The following is a 22,154-nucleotide window of genomic DNA, read 5'->3' on the forward strand; positions in this document are numbered from 1 at the left end:
AAGACCCTCATCCTAGCTGCCTGGAAGACAGTACTCTGCTAGCAGCCTTCAGAAGAAGATGTAGAACTCTCAGCTCCTCCTGCACCATGCCTGCCTGGATGTTATCATGTTCCTGCCTTGATGATCATGGACTGAACCTCTGAACCTGTAAGCCAGCCCCGATTAAATGCTGTTCTTATAAGAGTTGCCTTGGTCAGGGTGTTTGTTCACAGCGGTAAAATCCTAAGACAGAAGCCACTGGTAGCTTTGAAATTCTGAACCTCCCTCCTGCCTCTACCTCCCAAGCGTTGGATTATAGAAGGCCTGTATCACCACTCATAGTACAATTTATGTGGTGCTGGGAATTGAACACGGGGTTTCATAAGTGCTGAGCAAGTAGAATTTGAACTAAGCTCTATTCCCAGCTCTCCTGCTTCCCTTACACTCGTTCCTTGAATGGCACTTTTCACTAATGAAGGGTCAGACCCATTAGGCATAGCCTTTCTTATGCTCTCCGTTTAGAATGAAGAATAAATTCCCCATGGCAGAATGGCATTCTGGACTAAGTAACACACCTGGGACATCCTCACTTAGCACCAGACAGAAGATTCAGGGCTCCCATCTGGTCTTCATCATTATCATATAAAAAGGAGACTAATAAAACTTCCTCATGGGAGGAACCACAGGAGGAACAACAGAGTCAACTAACCTGGTCCCTTGGGGCTCTCAGAGACTGAACCACCAACCAAAGAACATGCACAAGCTGGACCCAGGCCTGTCCACACATACGTATCAGATATGCAGCTTGGTTTTCATATGGGTCCTGAACAACTGGAGCAGGGGCTATCCCCAAAGCTGTTGCCTTCGTGTGGGATATGTTATTCTAGCTGGGCTACCTTGTATGGCCTTAGTGGGAGAGGAAGCACCTAGCCTTCAGAGACTTGAAGTGAAAGGGTGGGAGGATACCCCGTATCCCCCACCTGCTCAGAGGAGAAGGAGAGGGGAGTCACAGAAGGATTGCGGGAAGGAGTGACTGGGAAGAGGGCAGTGAGCAGGGCGTAAAGTGAATAAGTAAGAAAATGATAATTAAAAGAGAAAAAAGAAAAGAAAAATATATTAAGTAAACCAGAAGGAGGTGAATGAGAAGGAGGAGGAGGAGGAGGAGGAGGAGGAGGAGAAGGAGGAAGAGAAGGAGGAAGAGGAGGAGGAGGAGGAGGAGGAGGAGGAGGAGGAGGAGGAGGAGGAGGAGGAGGAGGAGGAGGAAGTTAGAATGAAATCATGTCAAGAGATGTTGGTATCTCACCAGACTGGATAATATTCATGAAACAGGCATGAGTCAAGCCTGATCCTATGATATAGAAATATTTTCCTATCATGCATACCAGAGAAGATGTCCTGTGTCATGTTGTAACCTTAAAGTATTTAAGTTGTAAAAGAACAGATAACATCAGTACAGAATTTTTTTCTCTTGTTTTCAGAAATGTGCTGATACTTTGTTGGTGTTGAATTTCTATTTGCAGACTGTTTCTGTTCTCTACAAATCGAACATTCTTGACTTATTTTTTGTGCAACTCAATTTTGTCAATATATTGAGAGAAATGGTTTTTTAAATGTTTGTCAAAACAATATCTTTAAATATCTTGGGTACAGTATTTCAATTGCTTGCCCTTTCGCCATGTGCACACAGGTGGATAAAATGACCATCCAGTCAACAGAGGAATCCTGGCACTCTGTTCAGTTCACTTTATGCTCCTCCTGTGGAACCCACTCTCCCAAACCCAAAACCCACCCTGGCTCTTGGAGGGTTACATCACGCAGGGAAGAGAACATTGTTTTGAGGTCTATAGTTTTTCTTCTGGTCTCCTAAGTTGGCGTCTCCTTCTCCAGTCACCTAGAATTGGAAGTACCAGTAATTTAAGGTTACTACCATATGTATAGTATCAATACAGCAGGTGTTAAGGTCTTGGAGGATTTAATTTTCAAAGATATCAACAAGGAATGTGGCCAGAACATCATTTGGCATCCAGTTCCAGCTCCCACCACCACCATCCCTTTGCAAACAATTCAGAAGCATAGAACCATGTGTAGCTACTCGTTTGTTAGATCCTGGTGTTCATTTTTTCCTTGCATTTTGAGAATAGAAATGCCAAGTACAAATGTGGAGAACCATAAGGAGGAATAGACTGAGTCGGCATTCAATGCCTCTGCCCGTCCCTCACCATACAAACTAGTTCATCGTTAGGCGAACAATCAAAGCCTGCTGCTATGAGATCTTTTCCTTTTGAAAAATCAAAATGTCTGTAGTTTTAAACAATCCTCTTTGCTAGTCCAAAAATTATTTCCATCTATACTTTGAAGTACATGGATCTAACTCCATTCATTCAGAGATTTAAGTGACTTGCTGAGAAAGAGACTCCCAGGAAGGGCTGCTTAGCAACATCTTACCATTCTTCCTAGATCATCTGCTGATCCTTAGATACTCCACATTTGTGTGTTCCTACTCAGTGACCATTGTATAAGCTGGTGCTTTTGTTTGTCATTTTTGGATCAATGCTCTTGATGCTTGGAAGCCCTCCCCTTGGTCACCCAGAATTCACTTAACAGTATATATTCTCATTGTAGAATTTTGTATAGCACAAGATGAATGTGTTTTCACAATAGCAGTAAAGGTTAATGTTTATTTTGGGAATTCTGTAATGTTTTACATGCATGGAAAGCTACGGAAGAGGGATTGAAGTTTGTGGCTGTCATTACCCGCACGTGTAGAGAACAGAGGCAAGCTCTTGTCCTTTCGGTCTTCTACAAACTTGCTATGTGTGGCTGTTTTGCAATGGCATCCTATCAAAGCCAGTCATACATTGATTCCTTAATAGATCTCTGGTGTTAGGCTAGCATCTATATCTAATATGATATCAAATGCATGCTGTATGAATGAACAAAATTAATGGATCCTTGAAAATCGTCTTCAAATGAAGATCAATGTTAAAGTTCTCATCTTCAAAATCTGAGAAACGTTCTCAAGAGGAATCAACATGAACTTTTCTGTGTTCGAACCCCTTGCCTTCACCTCTCCCTATACTCCATTCTAGTCGAGCTGATGAATGCTTGGTTACTTCTGAGCTATTATGGCATCGGAACTTCTCAACACTTCTCGTTATTCACCCAGTGATTTCTGGTTCTATTCTCTTGGATTGTGAAATAACAGCAGCAGCAGCAGCAGCAGCAGCAGCAGCAGCAGCAGCAACAACAACAACAACACGCTTTCTACAATTAACCAACGCTGCAAGATACAAAGTGCCAGGTCTTGGGTGGGGGGTGGGGATGTGGGGGAAGAGTACTCTAGTGGCCAGGAATGCAAGAACTAAATCCTTCAGGAAGCTGACCAGCTAAATAAAAAGTGGAAAAACAAGAAAGTCAAGGTTCGACAAGATCTTCTGAAAGGTTTTATGTTCAGTAGATGATTGGTGGGGGACCCTATCCCATGGAACTGCCTAGAAGTTAGAGCTCTCCAGTGGGCAGCTTTCATGAGCACTCACCCATGCTGGGGTGAAATGTTTGTGACACAACTATCTTTGAGTACCCCATACCCCTGAAAGTAACCCTAACAAACTCACTTATTCATCAAGCTTGACTAGAAGAGAATGATATCTTTTGTTTGTCATCCATAATCCACCCAGAGCAAGTGGACATTTGTCAGTGGCTCCCCCAAAAAAGCCATAAAATGGAGCAATAATTTCATACTGAAGGAGTCCCTCTCTTGACCTCATTACCTGACAAAGGTCCCATTCCCAGCCATCACCGTGCTGGGGCTATCCTTTCAATGCTTGACTCTGGCACACAAACACTCAGCTTGCTTTGGTAGGGCCCTTCCTTCTTCACTCTTCCCCAGCTAAAGTGAAGGCTCCAGAAAACAGGATGCCTGTCCTGAATTCAGTAAGACACAATACATATCACCGTTCACTCATGAGAGGAGACTCTGTTAAGCTCCAGTTCCCTTATTAAAGGCAGCGTTCATGGTATAAGCACTCACCCTATCAAGGACGTTGCAATGGGAAAGAGTGTGTTGGTTGAGAATAAATGCAAACAAAAATTACAAATTATTGGTATGTAGCTGTAAAGTTCATTGGCAACTCATCACTTCAACTTACATTCTAGGAATTTGAGGACATGATATCTGCAATATAATTCTTTCCTTAGTCACATGTTCCAAGTCTTCCTCAGTGGACAATAATTCTCACTGCTCCTCCCAGTTCCTCCCTAAATTCCCTCTCCTGTGGATTTATTATTTTCCGTCTTTCATTAGAAAAGCACAGGCTTCTAAAAGATAACCACTAAACATGTCAAAAATATAAGGTGAAGCATATCGAGCATATCGAGGTTGGACACAGCAATCCAACAGGAGGAAAAGAGTTGTAAGAGCAAGAAAAAGAGTCAAAGACCCACTTATCTTCATATATATATATATATATATATATAGAGAGAGAGAGAGAGAGAGAGAGAGAGGAGACAGAGAGAGAGAGAGGAGACAGATAGAGAGAGAGGAGACAGATAGAGAGAGAGGAGACAGAGAGAGAGAAAGAGAAGAGAGAGGAGATACAGAGAGAGAGAGGGGGGGGGGGGAGGAGAGAGAGAGAGAGAGGAGAGAGAGAGAGAGAGGAGACAGATAGAGAGAGAGGAGACAGATAGAGAGAGAGGAGACAGAGAGAGAGAGGAGACAGAGAGAGAGAAGACAGATAGAGAGAGAAGAGACAGAGAGAGAGAGAGGAGACAGAGAGAGAGAAAGAGGAGAGAGAGGAGACACAGAGAGAGAGAGGGGGGGGAGGGGAGGGAGGGAGGAGGGAGAGAGAGAGAGAGAGAGAGAGAGAGAGAGAGAGAGAGAGAGAGAGAGATATGCAGAGGCCTGGTGCAGACTCTTTAGGCCCTGTGACTGCTGCTTTAGTCTCTGTGAGCTCACACCTCCTTGCTCAGTTGATTCAAAGGACATCGTTCTCCTGGTGTCCTTTATCCTCTCGGGCTCCTCCAATCTCTGCTCTTCCTCAGGATTCCCCAGCTCTGAGAGGAGGGCTTGGATGGAGACCTCTCATTTAGCCTCTCTCTCTCTGCATGCTGTCTGGCTGTGGATCTCTGCATCTACTCACATGTGCTGCTGGTGCAAGCTTCTTTTATGACAACTGAAGAAGTCACTGATCTGTGAGTATAGCAGAATATCATTAGAAATAATTCCCTTGATTTTCTTTAGACAAATAGTACTTGGTTTTAGCTTAGGCTTCTGTGCTATGTAGTCTCTAGTTCTAGGTTACCTAAGCAGTGTTGAGTATAGGTTCCTTTTCGTGGAGTGGACCTTAACTTAAATTAGACACTGGTTGGCTACCCCTACAGTTCTGTGCCAGCATTGCTAACATATTTTATAGGCAGGGCAGACTTTTGGTCAAAAGTTTTGTGGCTGGATTGGTTTCACGTTTTTCTTTCTGTAGCCTACAGAGTGCCTTCCCTCACCAAAGAAACTAGAAAAGAGGAATAAGGGCTCCATGTAGAAACCAACACTGCTTCTCCATGTTCAGTGACTTGTGTGGGCATTGTCTTCAGCGATGGGACCCCTGTGGAGAGCAACCTTTGTCTTAGCAGCAACAAGGGTTGTTTGGAATTTTACATGGGATCTGCTTGGCCAACAACTCAATTGAATACATCCAATTCCCAGCACTGGAAGCCTTGCCTGGCTGCAAGAGACATCTGCTTGAGACTCCATGTCCACCACTACTAGGAATCCGCAGAATCCAGCAAGGTTCCACATACGAACTAGGCTTCCACACCATCCTCCAAATGCTTGCCCCCATTCCAGCCATCTCTCCCTTCATTCTCTCCTCCTCCCCATGTCCCTGTCCCTCCTCACACTTGATCTCTTTTCCCTTCCCACCCCCACCTTCCCCTAGTTTTCCCATAAAATCTATTCCATTTCCCCTCCCAGGAAGATCTTTGTGTTTCCCTTAGAGTCTTCCTCTTTACCTAACGTCTCTGGAACTGTGGATTGTAGCTTTGTTATTATTTATTTAATGGCTAATATCCTTATAAGTAAGTACATACTACATTTATTATTCTGGGTCTGGGTTACCTCATTCAAGACGATGTTTTTCTAGCTCCATTTGCTTGCAAATTTCATGATTCCATTTTTTTAACCGCTGTATAAATTGTGTAAATTTACCACAATGTATCATTCTTCTGTTGAAAGGGAAACTTAAATGTGTGCTTCTTTCCCTTCCAACCATGATCTGCATGTAGAACCCTACAAAGGGTTTAGTGAGTCTAAACTTTCTAGGCTTTATGATTGTTGTTAGATTGGTTCATTTCCTGTTTCAGTTCAGAAGAAATGGCTACAGAGCATGCTCCTGTCAGGGACACAGCAGCTAGTATACCCTCCCCAGCCTCAGCTCCTCCTCCAGCCCCAGCCTCAGATCCTCCTCCAGCCCCAGCCTCAGATCCTCCTTGAGCCCCCATGCATTTCTTTTACTTTTACTGCTTGCTGGTGGCCAAGCAACATCACTTTGCTTGTGTTTACAGTCTGCATGAGAAGTGTTGTGCTTAATAAATAGGAACCCATTCTTGGCTGCATGTAAACCACACTATAAACTGAAGGCCTCCTTTTGACATAGGATGACCATTTATGGAAGGGTCTGGTAGGAGTGTGGTAATAAACATGAATCAGAAAGAAGGAGACATTTGTAAAACTCTTATAAGACAAGCCCATTATCCAAAACACACACGCAACTTAAAACTTAATTCTGGCGCAGTGCTCACTATTCAGGATGTCACTAATAGCCACCAATGAAGCTGTTGCTGTCACATAGTAGCTGCTCCATCATGGGGATAGGCCAGAAACAAGAGACTGGGGTCAGATCTCCCAAACCATGACCCCAAACAAACTCTCCCTTCCTTAAGTTGCTTCTGCCAGGCATTTGGTCACAGCAACGAGAATAAAACGTTATGCGTGAGTTAAACTGAACAGCCCTAGGGTGCATTCATGGGTATCAGAGCAGGAGCTGCTAAAGGATTCTAGGTGCCCAACACCCAGAACTCGGCTTATGGGCAACGATGTGCACAAACATCCCAGGCCAGGCGAGCAGGACCCTAGAGTGTGGGTATAATGGCAATGAAAACCTAAAGTTCAACCTGAAAGACATCTGTAAAGGGAATCTGTCTTCCTGCCCACAAATGACCTTCATAACACTAGATGGGGCTCTAGGACCAGTGGGTAGAAACAGGCAGTGACATTACAAAAGAGACTCAGGAAGTACATAGACAGAAATTTCAAGAGGGTGCCCTGGAGGCCAGGAGTTAGCTGGCCTGAGGGTCAGAAACAGGGCCTTTCAGGAGTGGGGAGGAGCCACCAGCTTCCCCACACTTTCATTCTGTGGCTTCGTTGTGTGAACTGCACTCTGATTATGGAAAACCAAAAAGAAGGCAGCAGTGACCTCCGCCCTCATCTTGGGATTTCTAAATGTTTACCAGAGGTTGCTGCCAACCTGAAGGACAGCCAGTCCCTCTGATATGGCCATCAGCAGAGAATCAGAACCAGTCTGGGAGGTTGTTGGCATTTCTTCTAGGTTCTGCCCAACTGTTACTTGCCCATGCTTGCTAGAAAGGGGGCTGTTAGTCCCCTCCTCGCTTTCTCTGCCCATTCTCTTTTTCTGACTCTCTTCTCTCCCTGACTCTTCTTCTCCCTCTCTCCTTTTCTCTTCCCCCCTCTCTCCACACGTTCCTGGCCAGCCTCCCCTCTTCTCTTCCCACCCCTCTCTGTCTGTCTGTCTGTCTGTCTGTCTGTCTTTATGTCTGTCTGTCTCTGTCTCTTCTCCCTTCTCAACTCCTCTTCCCATGCCCTTAAATAAACTCTATCTTACCCTATACCTCTCCTATCGCTGGTACCTCGGAGGGAAGGGATGACTCAGCATGGGCCCACCAAGGCTTCTCTCCCACCTATCTGGTCTCCCTGATCTTTTAAAAACTCACAACAGGATTCTGTTGGAGAGTCTTGCTTCTACTTTGAAATAGTCCTCCCTACATCCTTTCCCGAATTTTAAGATGTTCTTTCATTTAGGATGTTATGAGGCTAGCAGTTGGACACTAGTTTTTAAGTGCCAGAATTAGAGAGGGGTGCCAACTTCATTTCTGATTTTTTTCCCTTGAGAATTTAACCCCCCTCCCAAATCTGGAAAGCATGACTCTAAATTATAATAGAAAAAATAAGATGAACATCTATTATTCAGTGACATACACCCCAAAATTATTGCCAACCTGGAAGAAAATACAGGTTTCATTCTGACTCAATGGTACAAACAATTCGAAGTAGTTTTATAACTTACGTGCCTATTTTTTGTGAATAGAGGTTTTAAAACATGTGTACATATATCACACATACCTATAACTTATAGTGGACAATAAAGTAATTAAATTGCATGTGGCACTGTCTTTCTGACATACTTCTATTCCTGAGATAATACTATTGACCTTAAGTGGGTAGTATACACACAGGTTATGATTGTCAACTCCTGAGCTATCCATGTTTTTCCTTATCTCAGACTGCCAACCACTCTTGCTACCCAACAGCAACTAGTTGTCCTTCTAAGCTCTGTCCAACAGTTCCCTGGCAACAGACAGGCCTGGCTTATGGTGGTTTGTTGGTCTTTATCAATTCAACACAGAGAAGAGGAAACTTCCACTGAGAAATTGTCTCCAAGAGATTGGCTTGTGTCCGTATATCTGTGTGTCTTTGGGGGGTTCTGATTCTCCTTTGATGACCACAAGGAACTGCTCTTCCAGTTAGGCATGCCCTATTCCCACAGAGCAGCCACAGTATGTAAGTGTGTCGCCCACCCAGAAGGCCCTGTTTCTGACCCTCAGCCAGCAGCTAGCCTGTCATCATCAGGGCAACAGCTTCTTAGTATTTCTCCCCTGTCCATGTTACTTCCTGATAGATGAAACCTTTGAAGTGTCCCAGAGCCCAGTCTAGTCCTGTGAAGGTCATTTATAGGCATGAAGACAGACTTCTATAGGAAACATCACTTTCTGGATTGTTGGTTGATGTAGGATAGTCCAGCCTTCTGTGGGCAACCAAAAGAATGGAATCTCTATCCTATCTTGGGCTTTTGGTAGAGCTTAGCCATTCTAATCTGTGTTGTTGTAAAAATAAAAAAAGTATGTTTGTCTTTTATCCCCACTAGATCCTACACCACAGTGCCCCAAGATATCTGCTGGATATCTTGCCAGAAGCACACATTCCAGTTCTGTGTAATTCCATTACACTTAAATCTACACATGAAAGAACACACAACACAATAACCTCTGATCCAATTGATAAGATATAATTGCCCACCTAAACATACAAAGTCCAGTACCATCCATCCCTTAAGAACATTAATAACAACCTGTAAATACGCAGAGTGGAATCTTAACGTCACCTGCCATGGCTTCTCTCCCTCTCCCTCCTGTCTCTTCCTCCTTTCCGTCCCAGTCTCCTCCTCTTCCTTCAAACTTTTCTCCTGCCCACCCTTCCTTCTCCTCCAATGACAGGCCTCCTTCTATCTTGTACCTGCCTTGCCTGTGACATCGTCCCACAGCTCTGCTTCAAAGGTTAGGATTCTGCTGGTCTGCTTGATTGTTGCTAACTGGAGAAAGCTGAGGAACAACCTCCATCAGACTGCCTGTGGGCGTGGCGATGTGGCATCTTCTTAATCCCTTATTAACCTGGGAGGGTGCAACCCACGGTGAGTGGGGCCATTCTTGGGCAGGTGGGCATGCGCTGTATATGAAAGGTGTCTGAGACAAGCCACAAGGACCATGTTTGTTCCTTCAGAGCCTTGGCCTCAATCTCAGTTCCTGCCTGCAGTGTTCCTGCCCTTAATTGGCTCAGAGATGAACTATGATGCAGAAGTTGCTTTTGGTCAGTTTTATCACAAAGTAAACAAGGACACCTGTCTGGTTTACTTCTTTAGAAGGGAAGTGTGTACCTCTCCTGGGCATATACCCAAAAGATGCTCCAACATATAACAAAGACACATGTTCCACTATGTTCATAGCAGCCTTATTTATAATAGCCAGAAGCTGGAAAGAACCCAGATGTCCCTCATTTGGATACAGAAAATGTGGTACATCTATACAATGGAGTACTACTCAGCTATCAAAAACAATGGCTCCATTAAATTCTTAGGCAAATCAATGGAACTAGAAAATATCATCCTGTGTGAGGTAACTCAGTCATAAAAGAACACACATGGTATGCACTCGCTAATGTGGATATTAAGCAAAAAGCTGGGAATACCCATGATACAACTCACAGACCACATGAAGCTCAAGAATAAGGAAGACCAAAGTGTGGATGCTTCAGCACTACTAAGGAGGGGGAACAAAATAATTATGGGAGGTAGAGGGTGGGAGGGGTTTGGGAAGAAGAGAGGAGGGGGAGGAGAGAAAGAGGGACAGGATCAGGAATGGGAGGATAGGGGAGTGATGCACAGAGGGTCAGGAAACTGAACAGAGGTGTGTAGCATTGGCAGATGGGGAATGGGGTAGCCACCAGAAAGTACCAATGCCAGGAAAACAAGAGGCTCCCAGGACCTAATAGAGATGAGATTAACTGAAATGCCCAACAAAATGGAGGGAGAACCTATAAAGACCATATCCAGAGGTTGGGCAAGACCCCCGTTGGGGTGGGGCCACCCACTTATCTCCAAATTTTTAACCCAGAATGGCTCCTGTTTAAAGGAAATAGAGGGACAAAGAGTGGAGCAGAGACTGAGCGAAAGGCCATCCAGAGACTCCTCCACCTGGGGATCCAGCCCATATGTAGTTACCAAACCCAGTCACTATTGGGGATGCCAAGAAGTGCTTGCTGACAGGAGCCTGGTATAGCTGTCTCCTGAGAGGCTCTGCCAGAGCCTGACAAATACAGAGGCAGATGCTCACAGCCAACCATTGAACTGAGAACTAGGTCCCCAATGGAAGAGTTAGAGAAAGGACTGAAGGAGTTGGGGGGTTTACATCTTCATAGGAAGAACAACAATATCAACTAACCAGACTCCAGAGCTCCCAGGGACTAAACCACCAACCAAAGAGTACACATGGAGGGACCCATGGCTCCAACTGCATATGGCTCCCGGAGCAGAGGATAGGCTTGTCGGGTAACAATAGGAGAAGAAGCCCTTGGTCTTGTGAAGGTTCCTTTCCCCAGTGTAGGGGAATGCCAGGACGGGGAGGCAGGATTGGGTTGGGAAGCACCCTCATAGAAGCAAGGTAAGGAGAACAGGATAGGGGATTTTTAGAAAGGAAACCAGGAAAGGGAATAACATTCGAAATATAAGTAAATAAAATATCCAATAAAAAAGAGAGAGAGAAAGGGAAGTGTGTCTCAGCAGGGAGGCGTTTCTCAGCGGTTCCCTCCATGCCTTTCTCTAATCACAGTCACAGTGCAATTTGTGTGCAAAGAGTGGAGAGGGAGGTGCTATGCCCCCATGGCATTGCTTGCATGTTCTCCCTTTTCTCTCCGTGATTGCGCATGGATAGAATACAGGATTCATATGAGGAGAATGGCCCAAGGGTTTTGAGAAAACAGCCTATCCACACCTGGGCCCCCCTGAAATGACTCGCTAGGCTCACCTCAAGGATGGAGCTGGAGTTTCAGGAACTCTTTCTGCTTCTCAGGACCCCCATTAGCACTAGAACTGTAATGGGGACTGGGTAGGCCCTGGTCTTTGTGAGAAGTCCTGCTAAGCCCACTTGCACCTGTAGCCTCCTGGGTCCCAGGTCCTGGGTAGCTTCTCCTAGGCCTTTCCTGGCCCTGGTGCTGTAGCAAAGGCCTCGCCATGAGTCAGCACACGTGCCTTTGCGGCAGGAATATGTCTACTAGGAGATCTGAGCTCAAACCGTTTTTGATGTTAGTAGGCTATAGAAACATTGAGTACTATCCCAAACCTTGTACTTGTGACCAATGATCTAAATCAACTAGGCCCGGGAGTGGGAGGGATGAGAGGGGGGTTGGTGGGGCCGGGCCGGGGCGGGGTGGGGGGCAGGGGGGGCGGGGCAGGGGCAGGGCAGGGGCGGGCAGGGCGGAGTGCCCCTGTCATGCCAACGGGCTCTGCCTTAGCATCGCCTGCGATTCCAGTACTTGGCACAAGGTGGCGAGCTAATAACACGCTTCTAAGAGGGCTACTGCCTCTGAGAACTCAGAGGGATCTGAGGGGACTCAGATGCCTGAGGTTTTCGCTTACTTCAATTCTGCTGTTTTTCTTGAGTGACAGAATCCCCAAGAACTGAAAGGTGGGTGTGTGAGCAGTTAGTGGGCTGTCCGCGGAGGTGGCTTTCCAAAGTCTCCTAATTTTCTTGAATTTGATGACAGATTAGTGAGGCCATAAAGTAAGCTAAGTGACATTTAGTTCACTTACCATCTAACAGATTCTGGGCAATGTCAGTCTTCCAAAATAAACCCCTTGGTCACCAAGCAGAATCTCCTTCCCCTATGCTCACCATGGGGAATCTCAGTGAGTTCATGTGAGTGGAAGCAGGCGATGTGTGAGTTTCCTGTCTGGAGTCTCATGTAGGTCTAGTTGGATCTGGAATGTTCCACTTAGGTGGGCTGAGTGGAAAGTATTTCTGTCTCAGGGTAGGACCCTGCCTAGACGATTGTGACTCCAGGGGCCCCTGTTCTCTTTAATGTCTCAGACAAAAGGTGGACATTTTGTTTCCTTTGTGTTCTTCCTGATGTAGTGACTCACTCCAGGTCTCAGAACAACAATGCCAATTGATCACGAAAGGAACATGCCAGAACCTTAAGTTAAAGTTTTCTTTCTCTAGGTTTGTTAGTTCTGGTATAGCAGTAATTGCAGCTAGCATCATCTATTATAAAATCTACAGTATTGTCAGAGTCCCTCCACAGTTTAAGAAGTATTTCACTCTGTTTTGCTGACCACGAATGGTCTGCTCGCACGACCAACTCACACATCTTTTCTTTGGTGTTTGTCTTCTGGGGAAAGTCTCAGCCTTTCCATACTTGGTTTGATGTCGTGGTAGTTGTGGATTCTTCACAGTGCCTTTGTAGTACAGCGGGAGCTCCCCTTTTCTTTGTGTATGTGTGTAGGTGCATTTCACGATGAGATGTTGGACTTCATCAAATGCTCTCTTCACATCAGTTAGATGGCCATGGAGGGTCTTTCATTACCGACTGCACAGTGCTAATTTTAGTTGTGTGGGGTAGGAAGGATGGAATGGGAAAGAAGAAAGGAAGGAAAGAAAGCTGGTTAAGTACAGATCATGAGAAGTAGCAGCCTCAGCCTTCCAGCAGAGTTGTTCTCTAGTCTAGGACAGATAAGGAACCATGGACCAGTTTCCATATGCCCTGCTTTACCAGCGGTCCTTTTATTTAAATGTTACTTGTGGCTACATTTCTCTCACAAACCCTTCCTATGTAGTTACATAGTTTGAAGGAATCACATTTTTAAATTCCTGCACAAGACTCTGTGCCTAGGTAATTTTCTTAAGCATTTAGTTAGCTTTCATTTTCGTTAGTTTTAAGGTCACGTGATGAATACATGGTAAATTGTGGAGGAGGCACGTTGCACCTCAGAAACATTGTAACTTTATGATTCTATGACAGCCCTGCCACATATATCCTCATAAGTACAGAAATGCTTGCCTTCTGATCCCAGAGGCCATCACACATCTCCTTGGTGACTTTCATTAAGTCTACTGTAATCCCCACCTCAATACAGATTTATTTTCTCTTTGCCACTGGTGAAGCTTGGAAAACTCAGGTTCTCCTGTGAGGGGCAGAAAGTGTCTTTATCTGAAATCCATCTAAACAACTCCTACATATAAAATGAACTGACCGTTCTAGTCACAAGAGGGACACCTACCTGGGCTTTAACTGGCTCTGCCAGTTCTTTCCAGCCGCTCCTCTCCCCTCTTCAGTCTGGCCACTTTCTGCCTGCACGGCTGGCTTCTCCAGGAGTGTTCACGGAATTCTTGGTGAAGTTGGACCTCTTTCTTACAGCGAGCACACAGAGAGTAGGTGACTTTAAACCATTCACATCAGTGGAAAACAAGGACAACAAACTGAAAAGATTTGCTTCGAGACCCAAGTCTTCCCTGGGTAGCTTTGGCTGGCATCTCCTCAGAGAGATAGCTAGCTCTGACGCATCCCCGGCTCTACTCTATTTTAAACTCTTTAAGCTAGATGTAGCTGTGCAGCTCCTCTACTATGTTAGTTCGCATCCAAGATGAAGTTCAAGTTAACACTTAGAGTGAGCTTGGCCTGGGTGGCCGTTGTCCCCACCTCCACACATACATGCTTTTCTCTTGCTCCTGTCAAACAATCCTTTGGGGATACAGTGGGCTTCTGAGTTATAAGGGACAGGTTTAAGCTATGCCTACCATTTATCCTGGCTAGCCTGACACATTCCTAAAGTCTGCGAGCCTCAGATTTCCTATTTGCAAATGAAGATAATCAGAGGCACCTTACTGTAGCTCATGGGTGGTAAAAGGAGTAGTAATAACTGTGAAGCATTTACACAGGGCTCAACAGATCTCTTCTGATTTTGAAGCTTTCTTTTCCTTTACTGCCTACACTCAATCAATCCTTTTCCTATCCAATAAATCTTTCGAGTAGTTAGATGGAAAAAAGAGTTCATGCCAAGTCTTGATAACTGACTGAACACCTTTTTAGGATCTGTGATAACTATGTTAGGTGATTCAAAGCCAAGAACTTCTGAAAATTAACATCATTTTCTGAAGGGAAGAGAAAGCTCAGACTGAAGAGTAATAACACCTTTCAATCTAAAATTAGATATCTATTCATCATCTAATGCGTACCAGATAAATTGGGTTTATAATCATAGAAGATGCAACATGTAAGTACATTGGCTCCACTTTGAAGATGCTTAGGTCCAATGGGAGAGAAGAGTCGTCCTCACACAGAGCTAAGGCAAGAATCTCCTCTCCCAGCTTCACGTGTCTGCTGTGCAGAGTTCGGTCATCAGTGTACTCCCTTCTGATGCTTCTACTCTGACAGGAAGTCCAAAGCTCATCGTCTTCCCAAGCTAATGAGCTGTAGGATTCTGTAGTGAATGATAGATTTTCTGAATTCTGCACTGTTTTGAACTCGCCCTGGGACACATGAGGGTAAGCCATGACTCATGGGACTTTAATGTTCTCTGTCTGGTCCAGGTCAGAACTCTCACACTCATTGTCTCTCTCTCCGTGTCTGTCGTCACCCACATCCAGTCTGTAACCACGACGATTACTAATGCAAAGTCACCCAACGGACTTCTTTCTTGCCTTCATCTTCTGATTCCAGAAGTTCATTCCGTACACGGTCAGAAGCCAAGCTGAGCTGCCTCAAACGCCAGCTTGGATGATCACTCCTGGTGACAGAAACCGCTTTGAAAGGCAAGGTCCAGGGAGTTCTAGGGAAGAGCTTAAGAAACCTGAGGAATACAAGTGTCACAGGAAAGCAAGAGCAGCATCCTACCTGGAGGAGAGGAATTCTCCACACCACGTTTCAGCATGCCTGGGCTTCCAAGAGCTCAAACAAAGAGAGCCGTTGTTGAGGTACCCTAGAATGTCATTCATTTGGATATTGTTTTTGTGGGTTCTTTGTTTTGTTGTTACTGTACTTTTCATTCCAGGGCAAATCAAACACATAGAATACTTGCTAAAAGGCTCATCAAATATCGTGTGAGACCTTTTGAACACTGATAAGCATTTGGTCTTAGAATGAACGCTAGTGGCTGTTTTCACGGCCATGACCAAACGCTGGGCAGCATCAACATGAGGAAGGAAGGTGTATTCCGGCTCAGCATTGGAAAGTGCAGTTCATACTGGTTGATCATGGAAGGAAAGGCAAGGCAGCGGCAGCATGCAGGAGCTGACCACATGATCTCCTCTCTCAGAAAACACAGAAGTGAGCCCTCATACTCTGTTCCTTTAGTCAGGGGAAGTCGGTAGAATAGCTGCGGCCACATTTCACTTAAGTCTTCTCCCTTCAGTTAAATCTTTCTGGAAACATCCTTTTAAATGCATGCAGAGGTGTCTTTCCATAGTGATTCTAAATCCCACGAAGTTGACAGTCAAGAATCTCACAAGAAAATAGCTTTAAATCTCATCGCTCCTCCTGTTCAGTTTTATCAATTATCAAATGACCCTTTTGTAATCTATTGAGAGGGAATATTTAGAAGAGAAATGAAGAATGTAGAATGAAGTTTATACTTAATAATAAACTGTTAGTAAGTGGTTTGGGTCGTAGTGTTCTTAATTTCCCTCCACTTACCTTAGACCTTCTGAATAGTGACCCTGAGATCATTGCTGGGAGAACCAGAGCAGACAAAGTCTGGGCACAGCCTAGGAACCAGAAAGCAGTGGTATCATGGCGGGGGGAATGGGAAATAAAACATCTTTTTGTCATCAATAGTGATATTCGCACAAATGCAGAGTAAAAATGAGATCTTGGGATGCTACACAGGCAAGGACTGCCAGGAACACCTCAGAGTCACAGCACATATCATCGGAATTATTCAGAAACTTTGTTAAGAGCCCCATATTAGGAACATTTTAGGAGCTAATAAAAATTCTTTCATAATCTCAAGTCAAAATATGTAAAACATTTTTATAAAAATCGAGTCAGCAACTCTAACAGAAAAATTTTTTTTTGAATTTTGGTTTTATTAGTTTGAACTCTGCAATGCTGGATCTACTTCTTTTTTTTTCTTCTTTTTTTCAGAGCTGGGGACCGAACTCAGGGCCTTGTGCTTGCTAGGCAAGTGCACTGGATCTACTTCTCACCTCAACTGGGCTCACCTGTGAATAGTTCTGGTGACTGCAGAGGTGACTCAACAGTTAACAACGCTTCCTTCTCTTTTGTAAGACCTGAATTCAGTTCCCAGCACACATATCAACAGTTCAAAACCTCCTGCAACTCCAGCTCCAAGAGATCACGGCCATTATTTGCACACATGCATGCTTGCACACACACACACACACACACACACACACACACACACACACACATTAACTAAATCTTTTTTAAAAAATAATTCAAATAATTCTAGTATTGCCATCTTTCCAATCTAACAGAAATTTTTACAATTGAACACTCTAACATGATACAATCTGAAGACAGATGGATTTGAGACTTACAAGCTGAGGAATGTCTTCAGGAAAATATTAACAGTCTTTGTTTTTCCATTGTTTCTGTAAGCACAGTAAGAACACGAGATTTCACATACGACAATCTTGAATCTGAGGGAAATACTTTCAGTGGTATCCGGTGGTGTTGTGTGGTGTGACAATGTATGTGACCCAAAGTATACATGCTGTGTGTTCAGAACCAAGACTGGAGATGGAACATGGATCCAAAGGAGAAACACCCCCAGAGTGAGAGCCAGAGATAGGATCTGCAGAATCCATGCACAATGGCAGGCATGGGATGTCAGCTACCTATAACTCTAGAACTTAGGAGGCAGAGATGGGATACCAAGGCAAGCTAGGTAGAGCGGCTGGAATGGCTGCACTCCAGGTTCTATGGGAAACCTTACTGAATAAAGGGAATAACAACTGAGGAGCATATATGGAATCAATTTTGGGCTTCTATGGGCACAGATGTGCACATGAACACCCAACCACCAAATGTACCTATAGATGTGAACGTGTTTCACATGAGCATGCAAATACACAAGCCAAAAGGTGAACAATGCTGTACTGAGGTCCTGGGATGTACCACAGGCAATCGCTTCGAGAAACACTTAGGGTTGACACATTCTGAATTAAACCTTGTTTATCACATATTCAGAAACCTTGTTGATATGCCCACATTCAGTTATAAATCCATGGAGGGTCACTATCTACAGTTTCAGAAGCTGTGCCCTTTATTAGTTAATATTTTCATGAATACATATATTGACCAGACACCTGCCACAGTGACAGAGCATTTTATTGAGAGTAAGTTGAAATGATTCCTGGTTTTTTTTTAAAGTACAGTTTTAATTAGGGCAATAGAATGCTACAATGGTAGTTTAAGCTATGCCAGTATATGGACAAATGAAATTGCATTTTACAGCTTAGATTTAGGACTTACTGTTCCTAGTTACTGGAGAGTTACTACCTGTCCTAAGGCCAAGGATGAAAGTGCATGTGCCTAAGAAAGAGACAGGAGAGACTGGGTGAAGGAAAGAAAAGCGTGTGCAAAGCTCCTCTGTGTGTGGCCTCAGGAAGCAGCTCAGACTCTGGTCCTGTAGCATGCCTGCCCCACAATGCATCTCAACCAGCACCCTAGCCTCTCGCTCCCATGTTCCACTGAGACTCAATTTTTGAAAATCCTTTTCCCATCTGACATAGAAAAATGTAGCAGCTTCCGCCTCCCTCCTTCCTACTTCACTAGGTTGTGGTGTGTTATCTCTGGCTAAAAATGCATTCTCACCAAGATACGCAGTTGTAGAGAGCAGATGTATTTCAATGGTGGCTCTGGTTGACCGTACATATTCTTCTCTGGACACCCAAACTCCCCCAGTTTGGATTCTGAGAGGCTGGCTGTGGCATGGATTCTGACACGGTTTCAGTGAGTCTATTACTCTCAGTGTAATAGACTCCTTGCACTCAAAAAATATGCTTTTACTCTCATGCATAGTTTTCCATAAGGAGTGCTATGACCTTCCCTGATCCACCTTTGTTTTTGTTTTTTAAGACATACATGGCTTGTCCTTGTAGCCCTGTCTGTCCTAGAACTCACTCTGTAGACCATGCTGGCTCTGAACTCAGATACCCACCTGCCTCTGCCTTCCAAGTGCTGGGGCACATACCTTTAAGATGGAGACAAACACAATTTCTTCTCAGTGGTAAAAGAGGTCAATGGAGGAAAATTAGATTAAGCACACTAGAATCTTTGCCAAAATTAGCAAAGGAGAAGACTAGAACTAATTGCAGATAAAGATAAAGATAAGGTAATCTTGCTTATCTTACAAAGACCTTTATGTTTAAAAATCAGCCTGTATAGTGCATAGTGCCTATGCTGAGTGAGATCTCATTTTTACACCCTTTCTTAACTGTTTGTGAAGACTGGGCTTCAAAGCACCGTTAAAGAGCTTCTCCAGCAAGCATAAGGCTCCAGGTTAGACCTCAAACTCTGGAAAACACAACAGGTCTGGAGGGATGTCCTGGATGCTCTCCCTCATACAGGATGCCTAAGGCCATACATGCAGAGCCAGACATTATGGGATCAACCTGGGAACCATAGAGCATGGGCTGGGAAAATACGCAATCACTTCTTCATTTAAAGATTTATTTTTTTTATTGATGCATGTATGTGTGTGTATGTCCCTGTGCTTGTGCATATGTGTACAAGTGCCCCAAGAGTCCAAAGGAGAGTGTAGGATACCATGAAACCCAAGTTACAAGTGCTTGTGAGCTATCAAATGTAGGTTCTAGGAACTGAACTCAGGGTCTCTGGAAGAGTAGCAAGTGTTCTTAACCACGGAGCAGTCTTTGCAGGACTTAACAACCTCTTTCTTTAAAAGTCTTTTTTCAAATTCAAAAAAGATGCATAAACAATTTTTTTGGTTTACATATCTGTACAGATTTATCAGGATACTTTTCTCTTGCCTTTCCTACTGCCTGCCCTGCCTCTTGTGAATCCCTTTCCTCCCCCTAACAGTGCTCCCTTCTGCTTTCATAACACATATGTTCCTTCCCCCCCTTTTGATTTCTTTCTCCCCTCATTTACTATGTGTAAGAAGTTTAAATCTAGGCCCCGCATTTGAGTGCAGGAATGCCATCTTGTCTTTCTGAATCTGCTTATTTTGCCTAGCACTGTTATTTCCAGCTCTAGACGTTTTCCTGCAAATGTCACAATTCCATTTTCCTTTAGAGCCAGATAGTATTCTATTATAGTATGCACATCATTTTCCTTTTCCAGTCACATGGTGATGGCCATCTAGGCTTCCATATCTGACCCATTAAATAGCACAAAAGAAGCAGAGTCAAAAGGCAGAAGCCTCTCTGCTACAGACTCTCTGCCCTTCCACTGCTAGAGAGTTCGTCCATACAGATATTGTGTGATTTTCCCCTGAAGGTAAACTGCAATTAATCCTTATCCAAGTAATGAAAAAAATATAAGGCTGTTTTAAATAGAATCTTCCTTAGGTAAAAGGGAAGAATGGCTGGTTTCTTACATGCTAGGCAGGTGCTCTACCTCCTCAGATTTTTTTATTATGTTATCTTTTATTAAGTTATCTATCTATCATCTATCTATCATCTATTTTTATCTATTGTGTGTGAGCGTGTGTGTGTGGGAGCGTGTGTGTGTTTGTGTGTGTGTGAGTGTGTGTGAGCATGTGTGTGTGAGCGTGTGTGTGTGTGTGTGTGTGTGTGTGTGTGTGTGTGTGTGTGTTGGCAGTGCACTGTCTGCAGTCAGTGGATAATGGAAATTAATTCTCTCCTTTCACCATGTGGGTTCCGCTTTTCCCGTTGAACCATCTTGCTAGCTAACCTCAGCCTTCTTATTCTTAATTTTGAGATAGGGTATCACTGAATTGTCCAGGTTAAACTCACTTTGTAGCCCAGGTAAATCTTCTGCTTCTGCTTCGGCCTCCTGGCTAGCAGCTTCCTCCTGGCAGGAACGCCACTCAAAGGCAGAGAAGAAGGCTGGAGTCTCACAGTGACCAGGGCCCCCGTGCTAGTTCTGCTTACCAGGACACTCAGATTTCTTGCTCTGTCCACTTTCTGGACAGTTTTTAAAGTTGTGCATTCAAAGATTTCTCTGTATCAAGTTTTGCTACTGGAAGGAAAAGAAAAATAGCCTCTAAAGCTACCAGAATAGAGAGAGATAAATTTTCAGTGCCAATGCAGAGATGAAATCCCTATTTGCCCCAGTGGATGGGGATGTCCCACTGAACGAAGACACAGTCAGACATTCTGTTACAAAAGGAGCCACATATTAGATTCCTGGCAGTGAGAAGTCAGTTGTGAGTTTACCTGGTTTGCTAACTATGACTAAGATGACTTTCTCAGTCATAAGTTTAACATCTTCCAGGAGAGTCAAGCAAAATTCCCTCGTGGTACCTGTTAAAATCAAATGTGTTCCACTCGGTTTTTCTTCTGACAGGAAGGGGACGGTTTCTTCCTCCTCCTCCTCGGTGAGGCACTTTTATCACTGAACCAAGCAAAAACCTGTGTCTGTAAAAATTCCTTTAAAGTTGCAAAACACCATTGCTGTTGAAAGAATTGCCAGACTAAAATGAAAAAAACTCGAAGCTCAGAGCAAAGGATTATACACGAAATCAATTCAGCACCCAGAACCGAGGAACACCCAATGTTTCAAAATTACAATGTCAAAGTTACTTCTTCTGAAACACTCATCTTAGGAAAAGTTTGTGGACGGGGACTTTTGCTCTCATCTGATGAGTCACCATTGCTGGACCACCATTAGCAAGTAGCTCTGGTCCCTCAGAAAGCCCCCAGCAGAGTGTTTTTAGTTTACTCATCCCTTGTCATTCAGCAACTGATGGTGTAACATCAGCCTTTACCCTTGGCTCTCAGAGCAGAATGGAGTTGGTGGGATCCCAAGCAAGGGCTCCTCGCTTCTGCCTAACCCCACCCACCTCTGCACAGTTTCCATCCCCACTTCTTCGTTTCTCTCTCAGATCTCTGAAGCAAAATGATGGGAAGTGGGAGTGGAAAAAGCTTTGAGATGTCCGTCTGTCTTTCCTCCCTCCCCTTTTCTCTCTTTCTCTCTTTCCTTCTTGCTAAGGACACAGCATGCTTGAGTCATAGTGGCAGAGCTTAGAGGTTCTCCATGATAGCTCTTGACCTAGAGATTCAGCAACTTAATCTGGGGCTTATAAGAAATGGAACTCCTCCTTTTTAATCTTCGGGATTTTTTTGTTTTTGTTTTTGTTTTTCTGTTTGGAGTGCTTTTTTGGGGGGGGGTTTGGTCTGAAGACCCCCGAGTAGCTGGGAATGACTGAACCCCTCATCCATCACTGGAATATGACACACCCATGCTCATAAGCTGCTGAAGATTGAGTTCAAAGGTTCCTGACCGCTGGGCAGAAGCTATGACTCTAAGCTACACCTCCACCCCTCCTTTATCTTTTCTATATCTTGCTAGAAACGTTTTACTAAATCCATGAGGCAGATGATTCTTGAGA

This window comes from Rattus rattus, chromosome 1, assembly GCF_011064425.1.
Source record: "Rattus rattus isolate New Zealand chromosome 1, Rrattus_CSIRO_v1, whole genome shotgun sequence".
Lineage (NCBI taxonomy): Eukaryota > Metazoa > Chordata > Mammalia > Rodentia > Muridae > Rattus > Rattus rattus.